The sequence below is a fragment of the Phocoena sinus genome, chromosome 8 (genome assembly GCF_008692025.1).
Source record: "Phocoena sinus isolate mPhoSin1 chromosome 8, mPhoSin1.pri, whole genome shotgun sequence".
NCBI lineage: Eukaryota > Metazoa > Chordata > Mammalia > Artiodactyla > Phocoenidae > Phocoena > Phocoena sinus.
The window spans coordinates 66,354,839-66,376,031 of record NC_045770.1 but is presented as its reverse complement, the minus strand read 5'-3'; the positions used below and the strand labels follow the sequence as shown (position 1 = coordinate 66,376,031).

Here is a 21,193-nt window from a genome sequence, read left to right as displayed (position 1 = left end):
TGCTGAAGATAAAGATGAAGTTTCAGCAATAAACAGACATCTGCTGGAGCTTCTGAAGAGATGACAGCATAAACACCCCAGAGAGCAGTCATAAACAGCCCAGAGCTCTCTCCAGGTACCCACAGCATCCTGTTCACCAATGGCAGGGGAGGGCTTAGGGGATGGAGGGACAGAGAAGGAGGTGGTATTCAGAGGCTGGGGAGGATGCCCCAGGAAGAGGTGGTGCAGGAGAGCCCAACTTGGCAGAAAATGGAGAACTGGCTGCCTTCTGCAGGGAAATAAAAGCTCAGGGATCTACCAAGAAAATTTCCAGAGGATTCCATGCCAGTGTCATTCATTCTGAAAATGGGTCACTCCTTAAAATTAGGAAAAAAACTGACATTTTTGAGTGCCTACCTAAGCAGGGCACTTCACAAATATTTTAATTTTACCTCTACATCAGTTCCCCAAGATCGGTGTGATTACCACCTTTTTAAAGACAAAAATACTAGGGTTCATTGACGCCCAAGGCCACATGCCTAGGATTCAAACCCAGGTTCTGTCTTAGCACATTTGTTTGTCTTTGCCTATATCACCTGCAACTAGAACATGCCCCTGAGGTTTATTCTCAGTGCCCAGACTCTCTACACCCACAAATCTAACACAACGAGAGTCCTAAAGGGGAGAGGCAGCAAAGCAGAGTAGAGGGGCAGGAGTTAAGCCATGTGTGCCTAATTCACATAACTGCTGAGTCTCGGCAGCCCTGTGGGTCCTATCGCTTCACATCCTGGTGGCTTCCCAGCAGGCCTGAAGATGAACAAAGGGGGAAACAGACACAAACATATGCCTAGACGCTGTCTGGAAGGAGCCACAGGAGACTGGGGACAGCAGATGCCACTGAAGAAGAGAACTGAGGACCGGAGGACGGGAAGAAGAGAGAATTGCTTTTCACTGAATTCTCTCTGGACTGAGTGAACACGTTCCCCTGCACCCATGTATATATGGGGGGCGAATAGCATCAACTGTGTGTGTTGGGGGGGGTGAGTGCCACGCATCCACACGTGTGTGGGTGGGGGGCGGTGAGTACCAGCATCTGCGCATGTGTGTGTATGAGGGTGAGTACCCTCATCCATGCACGTGGTGTGAGGCGGGGCTAAGTCCTTTTTAAGAGAGTCCAAGATGTCAGTTACAAGGTAACAGACACATCCAAGCTGGTGAAAGCGACCTGGACCAAGCAGGAAGTCCTGGGTCCCCTGGTCGCAGCAAGCCTGGAATCCAGAGGAAGCCGAGGCGTCATCCAGAGCCTCCTCCTTCCCTCACAACAGGAACGTGCTGCAACCCCAGGCAGATGGCAAGAAGCTCTCTGAGCATGAACCCCATGGCCCCCAAGGCCGAAATCAGTAGCACGAGCCCCCTAGGACATTCCCTGAGTTAAGAGATTGACTGAATCCTCTCCTTGAGGCTGTGGAGAGAGGCCTCTCCCATTCCCCTGCTTATTCCTCTATTCTGTCCCTTTCTTTGGCTATCGGATTTCTCACCCCTCCAAGCAGGGAGCTCCTCACTGCTATCACCTTTGTATCAAGCTGAGCAAAAGCCCAGCTGTCCTGACACGCGGAGCCATCAGCACCCGAACTTTATAGCAGCTATGAACTCCACATACTCCACATGCTGCACCTTGACCCCCCACGCTGCTCCCCCGGCATGAAGCTGTCCAACAAAGGGGTCAGCAGCTCTGCCAGGCCCCCAGCAGACCCTGGACCCACCCTCCTCCAAGGAACAGCTTTCCTTGGTGATCAAAAAGTCCGACTTTTTCCCAGGCACTTCTTCATCCTCCCCTCCACCTCATTCTCCTGGCCCTGGCACAAGTTAAACCCTGAGATCCTGCAAATCTTCCCCAGATTCAGTCAGTACTCAGATCAGTAGCCAAGGCCAGCCGTTCAGAGTCACCGGAGCCAAGAAGCAGTTTCCGCATCTTAACACATTGACACTACGGTGCAGGACAAAATGTTCTTAGACTCCCACTCCCATCTCTGGCCTGGCTGGGCTTCTGCACTGGGTGTGTCAGAAGCTCGAGCCTGCAAACATCCCCAAAACCTGCTGTTGCGGCAGCTCAGGGACCAGGGGCCACCGGCCAACTCCCTGCCATTCTGTCTTGCTGCCAGCAGAAAGGACATGGGCACTGGACATCCTCCACTGCAAGGGAAGGGGAAAACCTGAGCCCCAAACCAGCAGGAAACAAGTCCCTATTCTCAGGCCTGCCTTGATCTCTGTATTCCCCAGGAAGAAAGCTGACCTAGCCTTGAAAGGAATACAAGAGTGGCAAGGTCTCTGGACACCAATGGGAGAAGGCGGGTGAGGGAGATTACCCTGACCCTCAGGGGAGAGAAACACCAGTGCAAGGACGGAACACACTAAAACTCCCAACCCTAAGAACATCGGCACCATCCCCCACACACCACTCACTGCCAGCCACGCGGGAGACAGACAGGCTTTCCTGGGAGGAACTGTAGTAATATTTAGATGCATGGATGGGTACAGAGCAATTGCATTTGAGAAACGATACCATACCTGGTACTCACAAATGGCTCTTCATCTGGGACACAGGATGGACACTTCCTCAACAGCTAACAGCGAAGGGAAGCATCGCAAAAATCAGACTCCACCGTGACCTAACCCTGCGATGAAGGTTTGTTTGTGACCAGAGGGCCCAAGTCCCCATCACCCCACCAACTCTGAGTTCTGAGACCAGATGATCAGGGCTTGAGAAAGGAGGAGCCTTATCAGCGCAGACCAGCCATGCTTTCTACCTCTCAGGAGGTGGCAGGGAGGAAAACAGAAAACGGTGGAGGGAGGGGTCAGGGCCCCCCAAAGTGAGGTCAGTGGGGCGTTTGGCCATCAGGCACTTTCCCAAGAGGAGAAGACAGGCCGTCTGAGCCTGAAGCTTTGCCCTGCCTGCTTTTTCTTAACCCACTATGTTATTCTGTCTTCCTCTGAAATCGCAAACTCTCTGAACAAAAAATCAAAATCAAGAGCCTAACATTACAATGATTTCATTCTGGGGAAATCAAAATGAAATTCTCAGGAATGAAAGGGAAGTGGTAGACTGGGAGGGAGGGTGAGGCTACACGGATTTCATAGCTTCCCATCTCCTAAGCTCCAGCTTTCTTTGCTTTCTAACTTTTAAAAAGTACAGGTATGGGAATTCCCTGGTGGTCCAGAGGTTAGGACTCTGTGTTTTCACTACGGGGGCTGGGGTTTGATCCCTGGTCAGGGAACTAAGATCCTGCAAGCTGCACCTCATGGCCAAAAAATTTTTTTTTTTAATTTTTTAAGTACAGGTATGTTCTTTAAAATAATGTCATAAAATAAGCAAATATCAAAATCCCAATGGCTCTGTGACCTATCCACACATAAAACTGTAGCAAATGCATGTATAATTTTGTCTACCCATCCAAATTGGTTGAAGGAAGCTCTCTTTTTTAAGAGGAAAAAAACCCCAAATATTTGGATTTTCCATTAGAAAAATAAAATATTTTTATTATAAAAATTTTAGAAAAATACTGAGAAATAAAAGATAAAGGAAAAAAATTAACTTTAACCCTGCCATGCAGAAAGAAAGACAACATTTTCTTATACTTAATGCCTAGTGGAAAAGACTGTTTATGTTTAAGAAGAAAGAGGAGGAGGAGAAGGAAAAGAAAAAAGCCTCTTAATTTGGGGCCTGTATGCAGAGAAAGGTCTTTTTGGGGTGGGTCAGAAGATGGCTATCAGAGTGCTTAGCACAGAGACTTCCCCAGTGGTCCAGTGGTTAAGACTGCCTTCCAATGCAGGGGGTGCATGTTCGATCCCTGGTCTGGGAACTAAGATCCCACACACCGCGAGGTGTGGCCAAAAACAAACAAACAAACAAAAAAGAGTGCCTAGCACCTTGGGGAGATCTGACAAGGAAGCTAGATGTGAAGCCTGTTATCCAGGGGAGCAAGCACACGTTTTCCTTCCCTCCTGAGCCTCTGGTCTCCTTTATTAGGACACCCACAAGGGTGCCAATGGTGATACTATCTCTTCACCATAAATTCAGACCAGACAGTGAAAGGTCGTAAGTGTTTGTTTTCTGTCATAACCTGTCAGCTGCAGATGCATAATAACTTGAGAAAAGCCCACACCTCGCCCAGGTGTGAGGCTAGACAGAGAAGGCTCCTGAAGGTACAAGGCAGAATCTTGCACTGCCCAGAGAGAGGCGGGCGGCATTCTCTGGGCAGCAAAGCCAAGTGCCAGGCTCTTAACATGGTAATCCCTATGGCTGAATAGGTCAGGATTCAGAGCTCGGGCAGAAATGACCTCAGTCCCCGTCAGTCCCACATGTGATCTGGGGAGGCCAGCTGATCAGGGCACCACGGCGGCTGTCTGGGCTCCCCACACCGCAAACCAGAGCACGCAAGGGAGCACGGCAAATAGTTCTATTATTTCAGGATGTTTACAGGCTGACGCTTGCTGAGGAAATGTCCACACGTGAGCAAGTCATATATTTTTTAAAACCTCTTATCTAAACACAGGCATGGGCAGTCACAGAAACCTACCACTGGGTTAATTCATTCAAAATGCATTTCCCGAGTGGCTACGGCACCACTGGGCAGACGCTCACCATGCCTCTGCCCTGTCCCAGACACGGCACTGGGAATCCCCAACAGAGCACAGAAGTAGACTCCAGCATCAAAGCGTTCGCCGTCCAGTGGGAGATTTAAAACGGAGGGTAACAGCTGGTTAAAAGTGGGAGTGGGGCAGAGGGGGTGGTGCTCCAGATTAAAGTAGGCTTAAAAGGACTACCAACCAAATGCAGCATACAGACTTTGCTTGGATCCTGATTTAAACAAACCAGTGATGAAGGTCACTTCTGAGACAATGAAGGAAATCTGAATATGCACAGATGCGACCAAAGAATTACTGTTAATTCTGCTACATGCAGTAACAGCCATGTGGTCATGAAAGAACATTCTTTTCAAAATAGATATATGCTGGATTATATAGGGGCAAAATGACATGATATCAGAGATTTCCTTTTAAATATTTCAGGAATAAAAAATAGAAGGGAAGAAAAAGAGAGAAAGAGAGAGATGAAGCCAGCCTGGCATGATCTTGGCTGTTGAAGCTGGATAATGAGTATTTGGGGCTCATTATACTATGCTCTCTATTTTTGTGTTTGAAAATGTTCTTTTTTTTTTTTTAACTGTGCGGCTTGCAGAATCTTGGTTCCCCAATCAGGGATCGAACCCAGGCCCTCGCAGTGAAAGCACTGAGTCCTAACTGGACCACCAGGGAATTCCCTGAAAATGTTCATGATATTTTTAAACAGAGGACTGCAACACATCATGGTAGATATCCTAATGAAGACTGGTATAAAAGGCAAAAGGGGACCTCCCTTGTGGTGCAGTGGATAAGAACCTGCCTGCCAATGCAGGGGACACAGGTTCAGTCCCTGGTCCGGGAAGATCCCACATGCCACGGAATAAGGAAGCCCATATAGCACAACTACTGAGCCTGCGCTCTAGAGCCTGCACGCCACAATTACTGAAGCCCGCGCGCCTAGAGCCCGTGCTCGGCAACAAGAGAAGCCACTGCAAGAGTAGCCCCCGCGCGCCACAACCAGAGAAAGCCCACAAGCATCAACAAATACCGAACGCAGCCAAAAAAATAAAAATTAAATTAAATCTTTAAAAAAATAAAATAAAAGGCAAAGGGGATAAAGAGCAAGGAGAATTTGTGAGAACCAGAAAATAAACCTGCCAAGTTTACGAGTGTTTTAAATACCATTTCATAGTGGGGTAGGAAGACATGTTCACAAATAATTACAATACAAGATGCGGAATCATAAGCACAGCAGGTGGCTGCACACACCAAGCCTCTAGAGTCCAGAGGATGGCCACATGGTTTTTTCCTGTTTCCCTTAGTGTTTAATTCACCACACAGACCTCACTCATGCAGAAGGAGGCCAGAGCCCTAGCTTGGTCACTCACTAGCTGTGTGATTGGGGGAAGTTCCTGAGCCTCAGTTTCCTCATCTGTAAAATGGGAATAATCCCACCTACTTCTTCAGAGGGCTAAAGTGGGGATCAAGTGATACAAAGAATGAAAAACCCCAGCATGATGTACAGTGTTTCCTTTCTTGGCTCTTTAAGCAACAGAGACCCTCTAGCCCTGGGAGGGCCTCAAAGATTGGCAATTTTCAGCCCAAATCTTGCACCCATACCCCAGCCCTCCCACCAGGGTCAAGGCTCTCCCCCAAGAAGGCAGGACCTCCCCCCCCGCCCCGCCCCCCTTAGTTGAGAGTGAAAGGAAGGCCCATGACTGGGAGGCAAACCCAGATGGGGGTGTGGACATGGGCAGAGAGAATAGAGACACATCCCAATCACAGGCAGAGAGGGATTACTCAGTGTTCCTCTGCTCCTTACAGTTCCTGGGAATAGGCCTCCAACGACCAAGCTACAACCAACCTTAGTCCTTAAGCTGATTTATACTAAAGTGTAACTGGTTGGTAGTAGGCTAATCACGATTTTCTTTCAGAAGAGAAGGATGAGCAGAAAGGCAGCCCTGGGCCTGAAGAAGGAAGGAAGCAGTGTTTTCATTTTTTATAAACATAAGCTCGAACTATGGATTTCAATCACCTTACAATCACAATTAGTATACTCAACACCTGCCCTTCCCCCAAAACACAAAATAAAACTAGAATTGGTCCTAAGGTAGAGGTTATTTCAAATAACAGTCCTCCTGGGACTTCCCTGATGGTCCAGTGGCTAAAACTCTGCGCTCCCAATGCAGGGGGCCCAGGTCAGGGAACTAGATCCCGCATGCCGTGACGAAGATCCTGTGTGCCGCAACTAAGACCCGGCACAGCCAGATAAATAAAATAAATATTAAACAAAAAAACATGACACATATAACAGTCTTTCTAAACCATCCCAGAAGCCAACTCTCAGGCGCAGGGCCAAGTCAATGGCAGAGGCAGACTTCCCCCTCAAATAGCACCCAAACACCAACAGTCAGTCCTTCCCCATCACAGCAAGACCAACACCGCCATTACCCCGATGGATGACAGGGTGGGCAAGGGGTCTGTAGGTTGAACAACCTGGGCTAACCTGGGTCAGTTCAAGTGCGTTGCTAAAGAAGCACCCACAGGATCTTTGGATGGAATCTTTTCAGAGGCCAGGAGCCTGCAACACAGCACACCACTCTCCACAGCCATGGGGCAGCAGGAAGGGCACTGGACTGAGCTCTGGCAGAGTCTGGTTCAAATCCCGGCTCAGCCACTTTCTATGTGACCTTGGGCACTTACCCTACCTGAATCTGTTTCCCCATCTCTAAAATGAGGAGGGCATAACTCTGAGTTTTTTGAGAGTTACTGTGAAATTCTCAAAAAGTGCCACAGGGCAGGACCTGTCCCTCAGTAGGCACTTAATAAACTTGTCTTCACTCTGTCTGATGGCCCGTTCTTACTGCAATAAGAGCTTCCAGAACATCAGGTGGGACTGCCCTGGAGAACTGAGCCCCCCTCCCCTGCCTTGGATCCACTTCCCCTGGAAAAAGGGACGGAACAGAGCTGGCCTGGGGGCCCAGGGGACCCCGGTGCCAGAGCACCCACGCAAGCAAATTGAGAGCCAACCGGCTGCTGGCTTTTTTTCCCACGGGGCCTGCCCAGAAGGGGGCTGGTTAGTGGCCTCATCCTTCACAGAAACCACTGAGGACTGTAGTGAGTAGGCAAGACTAACAGCAAGAGGTCCCCACACTGCTTAAGGTCCCAGCAGGGCCCGATGCGCCTCCAGATAAAAGCTCTTTGGGCTTTAAGAACCCAGGCTTTAGAATAATACAATATGGAAAGAGACACAAGTTTACTCTGGTTTCAACAGCCTGCTCCTCATCCAGTAAAGGCCATTCCCAGTTCTGTCGAGAGGCTGGTCTAAGATAAAGTTAACCCCACCTGCCCCGGCCTGGAAGCCAAGTCAGCGGCGCTTCTACCCAGGGCCAGTCGGCAAAGGCAAGGCGGGAGCCTGGGACGCCCCGACAGGGGTGCTCCCGGGCCTGGAGAGAGCGCAGGCTGCTGGAGGCGCGAGGCTCAGAAAGGACAGCGCCACGTCCCCTCGGGCCACCGCCACCGTCCCAGACCCAGTCCCCGCCCGCAGGCGGCCAGGCCACCGACATCTGGCCCAACTTAACTTCCTGTTGTTAAGGAGGGAGGGGAACCGGGCGGGGGTTGGTAGGCGGGCGGGGGGGGGGGGGCGCCCAGTGAAAAGCCGGGAAAGAACGTGACCGGTGAGGAGCCCAAATCGTGGGAAGATAAGTTTAGGGATGATCTTCTGCCCCGGCGGCAGGCGGTACTGATGGCGCGTCGCGCCCACTCCATGTCGACGTTTGGGTATTCTCTAGGCTTAGAATTGAAGAATTTGGGTGTTGGGGGACGGAGTAAGAGGTAGTTCGAGGTACTGGGTTCTAATGGATTCGGAGAGCGATAGGAGTACCCCGGCCTCCCTGGGCAGTGCCACCTGCTCGCTGGGCGCCCCGTGAGGTGGGTCTGAGGCGGGAGATGCTGCGGCGCACCTGACCCTCTCCGGCGCGGGCCAGGGCACAGAGTCCAGGCTCGGCCGCCACGGTCCCCGCCCGCCCTCCTCAGAGCCCCGCGCTCCCCTTACCCTCCCCCCGGTCTTACCGAGAGCCGCGTCGGCCGCCGAGCCTCGGGTGAGCCCTTGTCTTTGCCTAGGGCCGTGTGCGCAGCGGTCTGCAACCGGAGGCCGCCTACGAAGCTGTGAGCTACCTAGGCGGCCCCGCGCAGGCTTAGCCGGGCGAGCGCCTGCGGTTCTGCGCCGCGCCTCCAAGGGGACGGGGAGCCACCCCCATCGGCGGCGCGGCCAATGACAGGTCAACCGGGGGGCGCATCCCCGCCCCCAGCCTGAGGCCCGTAGCCAATGGCAGCGCGGCGCGGAGCCACCCACGCTCCTCGCCCGCCCCGCCCCTTTGGGGCCCGCTGTCACCGCGGCTGCAGCGGGCGCACGTGGGCTGCAGCCAAGCCCGAGGGTAGGGAGCAGCCCTGCGCTCCTACCCAGACCAGTGCAGGTCTGAGACCAGCAGAGGGCCGATGGGGGCGAGGCTTGGTGTTGCTGCTAGATGAAAACCCCGGTGCTGGTATCCAAATGTCAATGTAGGGAGGCAAGGGCTGGGCTTCACACTCCTTGGCCTAGACAGCTGGAAAGCAAGCCTCAGCGTCCCCTTTTGGACTTGGGGGAGCAGCATAGCACTTCCCTCACCGGCTGTGGACCTCCCTTCTTGCTTTGCTCCTTGACCACCCTGGGGTTCAGCAAACCCCTGCTAGAGGTTAGTCCCTTCCCCTCACCTGGACTGGCCTTGCCTAGAATAAAACTGGTGGGAAGAGGGGCAGTGGTGCAGACCACCTGTTACCTTTGTCACATCACCCAAGCACCCTCTTTTCTTGGCTGTCAAATGGCTACCTTAATCTCTGCTCTGCCCACCCTCACTGGTTGCCCACAGCTCCAGAGAGCACCATTCACAGTGTGAACAGTGTGAGGGGTGTGAATCCGCTTTGTGAACTGCAAATTCTGCAGACACCTTGGGCAGACTGCTCTGGTAGCAGTGATCATGAAACAGGGATCCCACAGACAGGAGCTGTGTCTTACTCACCTCTGGGGCCCAGGGGCCTAACATGGGCTTGGCCCAATATAAATGTTCTTGCAACAGAGCTGACCCAGCGGGAGGAGAACAGGCAGGCTTGGGCAGTGAGAAAACAGTATTGTGGCTCCAGGCTGCTGGAATTTCCACAGCATCAGACCACCCTCTGGAGAAACTACATTCCCTTGCCAGGCAAGTACAAATAAAGCAGTTTGCCCCCATCAAACCTGGGGCTTATTTTTTTTCCATACTCCTTACCATGTGATCCTACGTGAGGCCTTTTGGTTTTCCCAGAGATTGTCCTCCTTGGTTGCTCTCTTAGCATCTTCAGAGTTCAATCGACTTCCTAAACATGAACTTTCAGCAAAAGCCGTCCCTGTTCAGTTTGCAAGACTCAGTCAGCACTGATTCTCAGAGGGGCAGCTCTCCACTCTGATGGAACTCTGCCTGTGATGCCAGTTGACTAGGTATCCTCTACGCACATTATCTCATTTAATTCTGAGATAATGAATGGAATGGTATGGTGACAGTGGCTCTGCATGGAATGCATTTTTATGATCATTCCCTTTTGCAGATGGGAAAACTGAGCCTCAGAGAGGTAACGTAGCTTATCAAGGTCACATGGTTAATAAGTTTCAGAGCCTAGATTGATTCTGGATTCCAGAATCTGCATGCCTAACCACTATGCAATGCATCCTCTGCCATCCTGCCCGTACTTCTAGAGTGCTGGACAGGACAGGCCTATCCCTGAAGGAACTGCTCTGGGGCCTGACCTGCCCCCAGTCCATCCAAACGTTCTGTTGAGGTCAGGCCTGGGCACTGTTGGGGACAGGAGTTGAGGTCAGCATGGCCCTGCCTTATTTACAGAGTGACTGATAGAGGAAACAGCATTACCTCTGCCCCCAGCCCAAATCCTCACTGGACACAGACCTCTTGCTTCTGGCCTGGGCCTGAGACACCCATGCTAGGGATGGAGATGGCGACAGAACCATTCATTTATCTCACAGATGCTACTGTGAGCTAGATATGGTTCTTGCATTCATGCAACTTATTCGACTGATAAATAATCAAAAGTACACAGTGCTGTGGGAGCTGTATTCTTTATCACTTACATTTTTTATCATTCCCATCACCTTATCTATAGCACGTGTTCTCCAAATTAAACAAATTTAACACTACTTCAGGAACACTGTGGGCCCACCATAGACTCAGCATAGACATTCTATTAGCTCAAAAACTAAAATTTATCAATGTGTTCCTGGGACCTCTGCCTCCTCTCTTCCCAACCTTTTTAACTTGGGGGGCTCAGGTGAAAAAGAATCTTGGGTCTGAGGGCTGAAGAGTGAATTTTCCTTGGATGTAGGGCAAGCTGGGGGCTGATGGAGGCTGATTGCAGAAAGGGGGATAAGCCTTGAGACCTCTTGAATCAGTGATCAGAGTCCCTTGCCACCACATACAAACCACCCTTGCTGGCCATCTCCCTGGGGGGGTGGACAGGAATGGGGACAGAAGATCACAATTGTCCCTCCTCTGGACAAAGCAGTAGCCATGCACTATCCTGCCAGACTCTGTGTCTGGGAGTTTATACAACTAAGATCTTCAAAGAAAAGATCGTCCAATGTTAGAGTGGACTTAAATATTATCTAAGCCCTTCACTGAACAGATTAAAGAAATTTAAAAATTAATGGGGAAGGGAAGGCACCACAAGAGTCACAGAGCATGGAAGTGGGTTCCAGGTCTCCGACGCCTCTGCTTCACTCTGAGCACGCCAGGCAAACTCAACCTCCTTGCGCCATGGCTCAGTATTCTATATTTAATAACAATCTCTTCCCAGCCCACTCTTCTGGGATGGCAAATGTGTGCTTGTGAAGGTTGTCTGGGAGATGCAGATGGCCACATTAGCATCAGAGGGAGGGAGAGAAGGAAGGCCCAGATTCATCCCTAAAAATATCTACATCTCAGACTGGAAGCAATGGGTCTCGGCAGCACCACGCATGCCTCCCCGGAAAGAACTCCAGCTGGTGATCTCCATCATCATTGTTTATCCACCTGATGGCATCCTGCAGGGGCTGGAGGAGTGGTGTGTCAGGCCTGGCTTCTTTTTATTTCCAGCCGAGCAGTTGGCTTGAAGAAAGGTCAGAGTTGAACTAAGTGGATTCCCAATGCAGAGATTTCCTGCAGAGAAGTCCAAGTGGGTCTCACAGCATTGGAATGGCAGGGGAAGGAGTGACCACCTGTGCCTCCTCCTCCAAATGAAAAAGGATCTGTGCCCTCGGACCCCTTCCTCACATGCATATGTTCCAGGAAGGGGTAAAACAGTGAGTGTGGTCTCACCAGCTTTCTCCCCAAGCCGCTATCAAAGGGCTTCAGTCTTTCAGAAGGAAGAGGAAGGCCGATATCTATACAGTCTGGTGATCTCGTTAGATGATGAGAAAACGCTGATTGGCCCCAGTCCACCTTGGGAGCTATCTTTGGAGAAGGGTTTTCTAAGGAAGTGGAAACATTTCTACCTCCCTCAAACAGGCTAAGGAGTGTGCGAGAAGCAAGGTCACTGGGGCCTTGTTCCAGCCCCTTATCATCCCGATAGGCCTCAAAATGCACCATTTTTCATGGATAAGACATATATAAAAGTTTTCAAGGTCTCTAGGAACTCATCAAGCCAACCACACATTCAGTGCGCTTTCCAGAGACAGTTTGGAGAAAAACTGGCACATGTCAAAATCAATAATGCCCTCAGAGCCACTGCAGCCCTTTGGGGAATATGTGTATTTGGCTGCAATGATGGGAAGGTCAGTGCTGGAGAGATGAGGCCACAGGCAGGAGGTGATGTAGCAACCAGAGCAAATAGAGAGCTGGTGTGCGGAGGAGAGGGGAAGAGACACAGGGTCATGAAAGTAGTCTGGCCCCGGCTCCAAACAGTCTGGGGAGAGGCAGAGGTACATACACACGTACTCAAAGCCAACTGTGAAATCTGAGGGCACAATTCTGGTCTCTAGAGACTCAGAAGTCTAACCAATACCACCAAACCCACTATACCCTCATGGCAGGCTGGGCCATACCTGCTGCCCAGGCAGACTCTTGTTCATGCAAACCTAAAGCCCATTCTAGGACACACTGCTGTTATTGAATGAAACGCCCAAAACCTCCACAGGGTAGGGGCAAGGACGGGGACACTCTTTTCTGTTCTAGCCCATGGAGGGGACTCACTCAGGTTCAACTGTCTATCCATCCAACATATATCCACCCCACAAATATATACAATGCAGTTATTCTAAGAGGCATCATAGCCAAGTAGTTAGGAGTACAAACTCTGAAGTCAAGATGCCTGAGTTTGAATCCCAGCTCTGCCACTTATTAACTGGGTGACCTTGGGCATACTTAACCTCTCTGTACAGCAGGTTCCTCGCCTGTAATGGGGAATAGTAATAGCAAAGACAGATGTGTGCTTCGAACACATATACATAGTAAATAATATGCATGGGTTTTGATTAAAATAATTTGGCGTCTAGTGTCAAGAAGTGGGTAGAGAACTAGAGTCTCTAAGAGGCACCATTATGAACAACTCCAGATCAGGGACATGGCCACTCCCAGCGCTACACTTGTGTGTGTATCTCTCAGCCACACTTTAAGGTGGATAATTGTCATCCACACCTTAGAGGTGAAAAAATGGAATCTTGGAGAAGTAAAGTCACTCGCCCAGAGTCTCCCAGGAGCTGGCATATGACAGGGTGAATCTAACTGGCTGACTCTCTACTCCTGGCTGCAAGACTGGACATAGCACCCAGGCCCGGCCACACATAGCCCCAGGGGTGACTGGTCCAACAGACATGTATATGGTCCAAGCAGATTTCTTCTTCAGGACCAGTGTATAGGTAGCATGAGAGAAGCTCTCTGTCTCTGGAAGCCAGGGCTACCAGTAGTCCCACATGCAGTGGAGGAGATCTGACTACAATAGGAAAGAAAGAGACTCCTCTGACTGAAGAAGTAAAGCTCCAGCAATTCTTTGCAATTCTCTTGATTCCACCCTCCTCTGTGTTGGTTTTGTCTTCAGGCTGGTTTTCCTTACTGTAGCCAGTGCCAAAACAGCTCTCAGTGCCAGAAGCTACCTTATCCAAAAAAGAACATTTCTGACCCAGCATTCCAAGCAGGAGTCCTGAGATCCACTCTGATTGGATTGGGTCACATGCCCACTTGAACCCGTGCCATAGCCAGAGGTCTGGAATTCGCTGATTGGCCATGCCAATCAGGGCCCCTGACTGGACCTGGGGTGGGATCAGCTTCCCCTGAGACACACAGGCTGCAAGGGACAGAGGTGGACACCTGAACGAAAACTGAGTACGGTTAGGAAGGGAGAAGAATGGATAGATTGTTATATGTTGGGTGGGTATAGCAGATGCTTCTGGTTTCCGTATACACCAGTGGCGTTCTATTGCAAGCACCTGTGACTCCATACCTGTGGGTTTCCTCTGGCTTCTGCAGTAAGCTTAGCCAATGCAGAGGGCAGTCCAAAGTATGAGATTTAACACCACTGGAGCAACCTTCAAACAAGAGTGAGCAAGAGTTGGCGGATACATACCCCAAATGTCTCGCCCTCAGTTGGGATATCTTGTAGGTGTGTGCTCTATCTCTGTCTCTGTCCCAGAGACCTCCAGCAGGACTGAGCCCAGGTAATTGCTTGTTAACATGTCCTCTATTGCTTCCCTACCATCACTTCCTCAGTTCTTTACTGGTGCTTCCCAGGATTACTTCCCAAATAAACTACTTGTACTCACATTCCCTTCTCAGGGTCTGCTTCTGGGGGAGCCCATCCTATGACAGTAGGGTCAGTTCATGTGAGCCCCAGCCTTAAACTCCTCGAGATGAGCAACAGTGTGGTATTCAATGCTGTACACTCCCTGTGTGTTGCTTAAACGGCACCAGCACATGGGAGGTGTCAGTAGATGTTTTTTGAAGGAATAAAAGAGGAAGCTATTTAAAAGCAATATACAAACAAGGTGTTCCTACCACCCACCCACTGATTCTCCCATGGGTCTGGACCACCGCCATAGACTTGGGCCCATATGAATGCTCAGAAGGAATCTGTGCTTTTTACCTCTCAGAAAGTACATCATCCTGACCTCCTGTTGTATCATCCACTCCCCACATACCACCTCCCATGAAGCTTTTCTTGCATTTTGTAGCAGATAAGTACATTTTAATTAAAAAAACGCCTGCACAATCATTCTTCTATTCAAATCTTTCTCCTAGATGTAGCTTAGATGACCAGAGATTACCCAGTACAGCCCAACCTCTGATTGGTTCAGAGGGGTGATTCTTCCCCTTGTCAGATGAGTGGGGTCTTCAGGGGCACTCAGGATTACTGCAATGGAGCTGGTACCCCCAAATAGAAAGGCCCAATCCAGCTTCATATGTCAAATTCTGGTGGAAAGTGCTCAGGTTCAAACGACCTGGGTTGCAACCTCTGCTCCGCCTACCAGTGTGGCTTTGAACAATCCAGGTGATGGAGATAATAAGCTTTATTTGGTAAGAACAGAGTACAGATCAAACGAGGTGACACACTTGAAGGTGTATTACTGGCTCTGACTAAATGTTAGTTGTTTTCCCTCCTATTTGTAAGTGTGGTGGTTTTATATCTTAGCAACTTACAAAGCTAGCACTGGGTTTCCCAGAGCCCGCTTGGGGTCATCGGGTAGTCAGAGGAGGAGGTGGTGGCTTCCCCTCAAGGGTTGTCTGTGTTCCATTTGCTCTTGATTTCTCCTGCCATATCTGTGTTTTCTTCTCACTTGCCAACCCTGCTGACCAACACAACTTCAGGCCCCAAGCAGGCACCAAGGCATCAGCATTCCCAGACCTCTTCACCAGCCGCCACGACTGTGTGAACTCTACTCCCTGTAATCACCCGTTCTTCCATATCACAGTATGACCCTGCTTCCCTGATCAAACCCGAACTGATACAATAGGTAAATAAAACCGCCACTTCTCATGGGCCTACATTCGGCCCATAATTGTCTTATATAGCTTCACATCATCCATACAGGATTACTTCTTAGGATTAGGGACTGAGATTATTAACCCAATTTTATACTTGGTGTATTAGTCAGGGTTCTCCAGAGAAGCAGAACCAATAAGAGATTAGATATAGATAGATTTATCGTGAGACATTCGCTTATTTGATTATGAAGGCTGAGAAGTCCATGATCTGCTGTCAGCAAGCCGGAGACCCAGGAAAGCAGGTGGTGTAGTTTCATACCAAGTCTGAAGGCCTGATAACCAGGGGAGCCAATGGTGTGAGTCCCAGTCCAAGGGCAGAAGACCAACATTCCAGCTCAACAGTCAGGCTAAGAAAGTGATATCTCCCTTCTTCCGTCTTTTTTTTCCATGCAGGCCTTCAAAGGACTGGATGATGCCCACCCACATTGGGAAAGTCCATCTGCTTCACTCAGTCTACGGATTCAAATGCTGATCTCATCCAAAAACACACTCACAGACACACCTAGAAATAATATTTAACCAAATATCTGAGTACCCTGTGACCTGTCAAGTTGACACATAAAAGTAACCATCACACTTGGAGAAACCAAAGATCAAGAAGGTTAAATACCATGTCCTAGTATCTGGCAGAACTAGGATTTAAACTCCGGCCTCTCCAGCTCCTGAGCCTAAGCTCTGACCACTTGGTCACTCTGAAACTTATCAGAAGCACGTATCTCATTAATTATAAAATTACTGCAAATGTGATCTATTCTTATTAGAAAAAAGGAAGGGAATTCTCTGGCAGTCCAGTGGTTAGGACTTGGCACTTGCACTGGGGTGGCCCGGATTCAGTCCCTGGTCGGGGAACAAAGATTCCACAAGCCATGCCGTGAGGCCAAAAAAAAAAAGAAATAGGAAAGACTCTTAGACATGCTAGTTTAAAATGTTTAACATGTCAAACACATGGCGAAAACAAAGGGTTGGGTGCAGCCCCAAAGATGTAAAAACACTGTCAAGAGGGCATAAGTTGTAGACCTGCTGGTCATCAGGCAAGTTGTTTGTTAGGCAAACTGGTCTCATCTGAAGGGGTCTGATCCCTCTCTGCATAGGCATGTCAGAAAAGAAATTTGACTTTTGGTCCAAAGAAATGCAATCGTCGTTTCTCTGCGCAGTTCACCACTCAGCACCCTCCCACTGGCCAACAAGCCCTGACAGTCTAACTGGGTGAAAATCAAAGAAGTGATTGAGTGAGGACTGCTCTGGGTTTGTGCCCAAGTCACAGGATCCCAGGACAAAGCAGGAAGGCATGGCCACAGTGGCCTTCTAAGAATGCCTGAGAGCCCAGCCCTCGAGGTTTTCTATTCCCCTGAGAATGAGGAAAGCATCTCAGAACAAGGCTGTGGCTGCCCCGTGAATGGCAAGGAGTAAAGCAAATTTATGATGAGTGGTTCACTCAGCGCAGAGTAGGAGAAGAAGGACCTGGGGTGGGGTGGGCGGCAGACGGAGGCCTGGGAAAGAGGTGCCATGAAACATGGCCCGATTGGATCCAGACCCTCCCCCTCCTGGCCTCAGGGCTTCGTGCCTGCTGTTCCCTCTCTTCCTTTCCACCCACAAATGACAGTCATTCCCTTGTAGACTGTGCCCTGGGTCACCCCCTTCTTCCTTATTGCCTTGGTTCATGCTCCTTCCACATTCTGCAAATAGACTCATCTGTGTCCCTGTGAAGTTTTACATCCTCTCTAGTTGTTTCCTTAATGTCTCCTTCAGAGAAGTGCTGTATCTCTAGAATCTTTTTCTTCCTTACATTAAAAATAGGCTTTTTTCTGGGAAGACGGAGTGGGTGAATTTTTCTCCTATTCTTCCTGTTAAGTACACGTAACAACCCTTGATGAGGGAATCGCCATAAAGTTATCAGCTGATTTTTCAGCCGAAACTCTGAAGGCCAGAAGGGAGTGGCAAGATATATTTAAAGTGATGAAAGGGAAAAATAAAATAAAATAAAAATAAAGAGTCTTTATCTTTTTTTAAACAAAAACTGTGCCCAATCAAAAAGAATAATATAAACTATATAATCTTATCACTCAGAGATTTGGATCATCAGCACCTTAAATATGGATCCATTCATATTATCAATATACACACCTGTGAAATCGTGTAGCTAGAGAGGCAGTATGAGAGAGGGTTTAAGAGTTTGGGTTTTGTAGTTAAATCAGCTTGGATTGGAATCTCTAATCTCGTTGTGTGATCTTGGATAAAATCATCAATCTCTCTGAACCTCAGTTTTCTCTTGTGTAAAATGGGAATCATCAAGTAGTTACAAAGTTGTATTGATTTTGTTTGTATTCATTTTTGTTGTTAGGATTAAATGAAATGATCCACATAAAACCCACCAAGCAAAGGTATATAAAATCACGATGTGTGTGTGCGTGTGTATGTCTGTGTGTGTCTGGGGAATGGGACATTTAAAATACACATAGCAAAAAATTCACCATTTCAACCATTTCAAAGTGTAAAACTCAGTGGATTTAGTACATTTACAACGTTGTACAACTATCACCACTATCCAGTTCCAGAACATTTTTATCACCTCAAAAGGAAACCTCGCACCCATTAAGCCATCCCTCTCCCTCTCCCTCTCTCCAGCCCCTGGTAACCACTTATCTGCTTTCCGTCTTTATGGAAAATCATTTTCTCTTCAGCCTTTCTCTCTCTTTTAATTTTTTTCCCGACAGCCTGGTCACACCTCTCTCATCAAACAGACCAAATCAAACTTAGAAAGAGGAAACAAAACTAATAAAAACAGAAAACTACAGAACAAACATGAAAATGATTTGACACAGCTCCTTTAGCCACGGCTCTCACAGTCTCATCATCAGACTTGAAGAGTGATCCATCCATGCTTGGTCTGTCTGCATCCTCCAGGCTCCCTCACCCTATACCCTGTACCCAGGCTCTTGGGTGACCGGGGCCTCCTGGCCACCCCCACCCCCGTGCTGGCAAGTGTTCTTCCCACTCTTCTGCCTCCGTCTCTCTCCTTGGGCGATCGCATCCACTGCCCCCGCTTCCTCGACATATCTCAAATTCAACACGTCCGAAAATTGTTCAAAACTCACTTAATGATCTATATTCCTAACTTCACTAATGGTATTCCAACAACCCAATTTCTCAAACTAGAATTTTCAGTCATCTGCGATTTCTCTCTTTTTCTAAATTTTTTTTCCAACTGGATAACAAATTCCGTTAATATAGTTCAGAGACATCTCTTGAGTCCCCACCCACCTATCCTTGCTTATGGCCACTTAGTTCAGGTCCCCAACCTCTCTTCTCTCAACAACTACAATAACCTGTTTAGCCACGTACATCCTTTCCATAACTGTCAGAGTTGTAGTCTTTTTTTTTTTTTTTTTGTGGCCACACCACGCAGCATGTGGAACTTCCCCGACCAGGGATCGAACTTGTGTCCCCTGCATTGGAAGGGCAGAGTCTTAACCACTAGACCACCAGGGAAGTTATATTCTTAAAATACAAAAGTGATCATTTCATTCTCCTCTGTAAACATCTGTCTCCTTAGAAAATACACCCACACCCTATCTGGCCCTACCTCCTGAGCCTCAGCTCCCAGAACATGCCAGGACATGCCACAAATCCTCCACTCTCCACCATGGGCTTCTAGGTGAAGCTGCCTCTAATTCCTGGCCCCAGAGATGGGACACATGACCCAGCCTGAGCCAATCAGCAGTCTCCACCTCTCCGGCCCCAGTAATTGGTTCAAACCCCAGTCAGTCAGTGAAATGCAATCCTGGGCTTTATTTGAGCTAAGAGGAAATCAGACCTCTTCTTTGCAACAGACATGAAGATACAAGGTACAGAGACCAGAACTGCTACAGCTTGCAACCAAGGGGAGCCTGTGAATACAGCCATCACTGGGGAAAGAGGAAAACCTCACTCTGGTGACATCTTTTGAGGCTTGGATCAAACCCTCAAAACCATATACCCTTTGTCTCTCTCTCTCCTTTTTTTAAAAATTGAGGTATAATTGACATATAACATTATTTTAGTTTTGGGTGTACAACATAATGATCAGATATTTCTCTATGGTGAAATGATGGCCTAGTTAACATTTGTCACCATATATAGTTACAAAAAATTTTTTTTCTTGTGATAAGCACTTTTAAGATCTAATCTCTCAGCAACTTTCAAATACATAATATGGTATCATTAACTATACTCACCATGCTGTACATTATGTCTCCATGACTCATTTATGTTATAACTGGAAGTTTGTACCTTTTGCCTTTGTCCCTTTTTAAAATGTAAGCCAATACATTCAGCCAGTGCCCCTCCTTTTCTTTTTTTGCTTAAGTCTGAGTTAGGTTTTGTGTTACTTGTAAACCAATTTATGACACTTTAAGCCAGTTCCCCAAATGTTGCTGAACATTAGAATCACCTGGGGAGCTTTTTAAACCTCCTAGTGCCAATTAAATCATAAAGACTGGGGGTGGGAGCCAGGCTTCAGTCATTGTTAAAGATCTCAGGTGATTTCAATGCAGAGTGAAGCATGAGAACCACTTTAAGCAAGGCAAGCTGCTTCATCTTTGCTTCCCCAGGTCAGCACCTTCCAATTTACCAGAGTTCTTCATGCCATCATATTCCTGGCCTGGCTCTGTCTTTGGGCTCAGAGCATCTTAATGGCAAGAATCATGTTTGTTATCCCCTCTGCCTTGCACACGGTAAGCCCTAAGTATTAAATAATGAACAAATGAATGAATGAATGGGACAGGTTCATACCATCTTCATACGTATTTCTTTCCTTCAAGGCACCTTGTACTGAATACAAAGTATAAGAAAGTTCAGGCTCTGGAACCAGAGTGCCTTTGTCCAAATCCTGGTTTGATGGGACCCAGGGTAGGTATTCAACTGCTCCGGGCCTTCTTTCCTCATCTATAAAATGTTAATAACGATAGCACTTACATCACAGTGATGTTGTCAGGAGTTCAGGGTTAATACAGGTAAAATTCTCAGAACATGGCTTGGTACACAGCAAGCACGCAGTAAGTGTCAGCCTCTACCTTCATTCATTCATCTATTCCTACCAGAGAACTGGGCCTCCCTCCAGGCCAGAGGAGTCACGGAGATCTTCATACCTGTGTGCTCTGTGGAGGTGGTTTTGCTTTGCATGCAGCCTGTTAATGTAGGTTAATTTTGTTCAGGTGGCTGGAAGTTTACTATGTTGGGGTGGAGAGCCAATTACTGCTTGGTGGCAGAACAAAAGACTTGTAAAGTCCTCATTACTGCTGGGCTTGCCCTGCTCACAGCACCAACTGGCACACAATCAGGTGTTTTCAGAGTCACCTGAATAGAGCCTGTTATTTGGATCCAGGCCAGGTAAAGGGCTATTGTTTTGTATTATTCTTCTCAGGGAATTTAGCCTGTTTTAAAGGAACTCTTTTTCTGCCTAAGGGGAAAAGAAAGCACTTCCTCATGAAGAACACAGATTTATTGGTTGTAATGGAAATTTACCTGTCTAGGCTTTGTCTTTAAAAACCTACTTGCTAAAAAAAAATAAAAACAAA

At 48.4% G+C, this 21,193-nt stretch overlaps 1 protein-coding gene across 14 annotated transcripts in view; it reads right to left on the bottom strand.

Moving 5' to 3' along the window:
• LOC116758806 (F-actin-monooxygenase MICAL2) overlaps positions 1 to 8,850 on the bottom strand; it is a 222,787-nt gene extending 213,937 nt beyond the window's left edge. For 9 of the 14 annotated variants that reach the window (XR_004351240.1, XR_004351238.1, XR_004351239.1 and 6 more), the window contains exon 1: positions 8,674 to 8,850. The gene's annotated coding sequence lies outside the window, so the exon portion shown is untranslated. Of the gene's footprint in view, positions 1 to 2,547; positions 2,646 to 8,673 lie in introns of those variants that run through there. The other 5 variants (XM_032642004.1, XM_032642009.1, XM_032642005.1 and 2 more) reach the window with 3 other exon arrangements.
• Positions 8,851 to 21,193: the final 12,343 nt, after the last annotated feature.